Here is a 4,129-nt window from a genome sequence, read left to right as displayed (position 1 = left end):
TTATAAAGAAGCTCCCCCACCCCCACAAACTGTGTAAGTTTCAGGTCCCCCCACCCAAACTGACCTTTGGGTTAGAACAGAGATGGGAAGGGTAGGCTGGGACCAGTTTGGAACCTGTGCTTCAAGAAATGGTGGAGAACCTTCCTGTTCACCTGAGGCTTCACATCTATTCATCTTGTTGAAGAGGAAACTTGGCCAGGGACATCAAGTGACTTCTGAAGTTCTCAGAATCTGTTGGTAGCAAGAGAGTAGGACTCCAATTCTTGCCTCTGTGGTATGTCTTCCTCTTCTCTTCTTCTCCGCCTTCCTCTCCCCCTTTAGCTCCCCCTCCCTCCTCCTCCTCCTCATTATCAAAAGGTAAAGGCAGGGGTCACAAACAAGCTGATTTTTTGTTTTGGCCAGCACAGTGTTTAAGAAATAACTCACTATCAAGACTTGTAGGTGGGGACTGCTTTCTTCTGTTCAGGTGGTTCCTCCCACTCCCGTCTCCTTCACTCGGGTGGCAGGTGTGTTTGTCCTGTGTAGCTTGAAAAGGCGTCTGGGCAAGGGCAATAGTACTTGGAGAGCAGAGAGGCTTTAAGGCTTGAGCTCAAGACCATCTTCCTGCCCAGCTCTGCTAGGAGACGTGTGTTCCCACATGAATGTGCCGTAGCAGCATCCATCAGTGACTCTGGCCTTCATGCTATGCCAAGTTGCTTCAGCTGTGTCCGACTCTTTGTGATCCTATGGACTGTTAGTCTGCCAGGCTCCTCTGTCCGTGGAATTCTTCAGGCAGGAATACGAGAGTGGGCTGCCACGCCCTTCTTCAGGGGATCTTCCTGACCCAGGGATCAAACCCCCATCTCTTATGTCTACCTGCATTGTCAGGTGGGTTCTGGGTAGGAAAGGGACAAAAGTCGCATTTCACCTGTTGACCATCCTCAGACTGTGGTGGAAGCCAGCCATGCTGGGTGTGTGTGAATGTGCAGTCCTGGGCAGGGGAAACTGAAACAAGAGGAATGAAGACTCTCTGAGGGACAGTGCTGCCTGTTGTTAAGATGGCAGGCGCAGTTACGGAATACCTTGGCAAGGGACCACTTGTATTTAGTTTCAGCCTTTGGCCACACCCCACCTGACCTTTTAATTTCCAAAGAAAATGCAATAATTGCAGGTGTTCTCAAAATAGCAAATGGCTCAAGAGCTGGTATGTTTTAAATTATGAAGGCAGCTAAAAATTAAATAATGAAAGACATGAGTCCAAACCATTAAACTGCTGTAAAATTCTGGCTGATATACATAGAAAACAGTCTTATTAGTCATTAGCCAATTGACACCAAGGCATAAAACTTTTGAAAAGGTGAATGGATTTGGCCCTGTTCAGTTCTCTTGTGATATCAGACTCTAGACCCTTGTGTAAGGCACCTGCGACTATTATGTTTAGGGACAAACATTATGACCTAGATATTATGACCTCTGTATCGTTCTTAAGAAAATCTATAACTACATGCCATGTTGAATTTTAGTACCTCAAATCCACATGACAACCCTACACTCTTTTTATTCTGTAAGTGAAGAACCTGAAGCCCAGAGAAGTTATTACAATCCAAGGCTACACACTTTCGAAGTAACAGCAAAGTTAGGACGATAACTCAGTTCTGTCTTGTTCCAAAGCCATCATATACTTCTGCCTGAGCGTAACTGCCATAAAGAGAAGTCAGAGACAATGAGTACTAGCCAGTGGCACTCTTCTGAGGGTCTATGTTGCTCCTGGGTAGATTCCGTGGGACTCAGCTCATCACCCTGCAGGCTAGTGCATTATGTTTAGTCCTACGCTCTGTGAAGCTTACATAGATGGGCTGGGGACTACAGTAATGTTCAATGACTACCTGCTCCTGAACATCATTGATATTTCCTTCCTCCTACGGACATCTGGACCATCAGGGAACAGGGTCACTGAGCCATCTTGTGAGCATCTCTGAGGGCTGTATTCCCCATCCCCTCACCCCGCCCCCGCACTTCAATATCTAAAGATTTGGGAGACCCCATCCTCCTTTGCCACCACCATTCTTGTATCCCTACCCAGAAGAGGCTTTGCCCACAAACCTTCTCTTTTCTTTGTCAGCCTCTCAGAATAGGAGTTGCCTAGAGTGAACAGACTAGCTGCTATCATAGAATTTGAATTTTTATGTGAATGACTTCTAAATATACCAAACAGTTGACAGTCACAAATTCTAAATTCTATGAGGAAATCAAGGCCCTGTCCCTCACAAGCCCTCACTACAGTCTTACAAGGAGAGGAGCTCAGATATGAATAAAAAATGGAGTTGAGTCATGGACACATAATGTTGCCTCCAAAACTGGAGGTGAAATTTTAAGCAAGAGATGTAAAGCTGTTATAAGTACAGCAGAGGCGAAATTCTTGAAGTCACTTTGGGTTCTATCTTGCCCCTTACTTTTCCCCCCAGCAATTGCAGAAGTGCAGAACAAAGACTGTGTAGTGATAAAGAGGGTATGCTCCAAATTGGCGGTATCAGTGTGAACTCATGATTTCCAAACCATTTGTGTGTATACATGCATGTGTGACCACATGAATGTGTATATGTATCTATACAGATATATGTATATATATACACAAGAGTATCAGTTCAGTTCACTTCAGTTCAGTCACTCAGTCATGTCTGACTCTTTGCAACCCCATGGACTGCAGCACACCAGGCCTCCCTGTCTATCGCCAACTCCCAGAGTCTACCCAAACTCATGTCCATTGAGTCGCTGATGCCATGCAACCATCTCATCCTCTGTCGTCCCTTCTCCTCCTGCCCTCAATCTTTTGCAGCATCAGGGTTTTTACAAGGAGTCAGTTCTTCACATCAGAAGGCCAAAGGATTGGAGTTTCAGCTTCAGCATCAGTCCTTCCAATGAATATTCAGGACTGATTTCCTTTAGGATGGACTCGTTGGATCTCGATGCAGTCCAAGGGACCCTCAAGAGTCTTCTCCAACACCATAGTTCAAAAGCATCAATTCTTCTGCCCTCAGCTTTCTTTATAGTCCAACTCTCACATCCATACATGACTACTGGAAAAACCATAGCCTTGACTAGACAGACCTTTGTTGGCAAAGTGACGTCTCTGCTTTTCAATATGCTGTCAATGTTGGTCATAACTTTTCTCCCAAGGAGTAAGCGTATTTTAATTTCATGGCTGCAGTCACCATCTGCAGTGATTTTGGAGCCCCCCAAAACAAAGTCTACCACTGTTTCCACTGTTTCACTGTGAAAGTGCTGCAGTCAATATGCCAGCAAATTTGGAAAACTCAGCAGTGGCCAAAGGACTGGAAAAGGTCAGTTTTCATTCCAATCCCAAAGAAAGGCAATGCCAAAGAATGCTCAAACTACTGCACAATTGCACTCATCTCACATGCTAGTAAAGTCATGTTCAAAATTCTCCAAGCCAGGCTTCAGCAATATGTGAACTGTGAACTTCCTGATGTTCAAGCTGGTTTTAGAAAAGGCAGAGGAACCAGAGATCAAATTGCCAACATCTGCTGGATCATGGAAAAAGCAAGAGACTTCCAAAAAACTTCTATTTCTGCTTTATTGACTATGCCAAAGCATTTGACTGTGTGGATCACAATCAACTGTGGAAAATTCTTCAAGAGATGGGAATCCCAGACCACCTGACCTGCCTCTTGAGAAATCTGTGTGCAGATCAGGAAGCAACAGTGAGAACTGGACATGGAACAACAGACTGGTTCCAAATAGGAAAAGGAGTACGTCAAGGCTGTATATTGTCACCCTGCTTATTTAACTTACATGCAGAGTACATCATGAGAAATGCTGGACTAGAAGAAACACAAGCTGGAATCAAGATTGTCGGGAGAAATATCAATAATCTCAGATATGCAGATGACACCACCCTTATGGCAGAAAGTGAAGAGGAACTAAAAAGCCTCTTGATGAAAGTGAAAGAGGAGAGTGAAAAAGTTGGCTTAAAGCTCAACATTCAGAAAATGAAGATCATGGCATCCGACCCATCACTTCATGGGAAATAGATGGAGAAACAGTGGAAACAGTGTCAGACTTTATTTTTGGGGGCTCCAAAATCACTGCGGATGGTGATTGCAGCCATGAAATTAAAAGACGCTTACTC

Source organism: Capricornis sumatraensis, chromosome 1, assembly GCF_032405125.1.
Source record: "Capricornis sumatraensis isolate serow.1 chromosome 1, serow.2, whole genome shotgun sequence".
NCBI lineage: Eukaryota > Metazoa > Chordata > Mammalia > Artiodactyla > Bovidae > Capricornis > Capricornis sumatraensis.
This window is presented reverse-complemented; position numbering follows the sequence as displayed.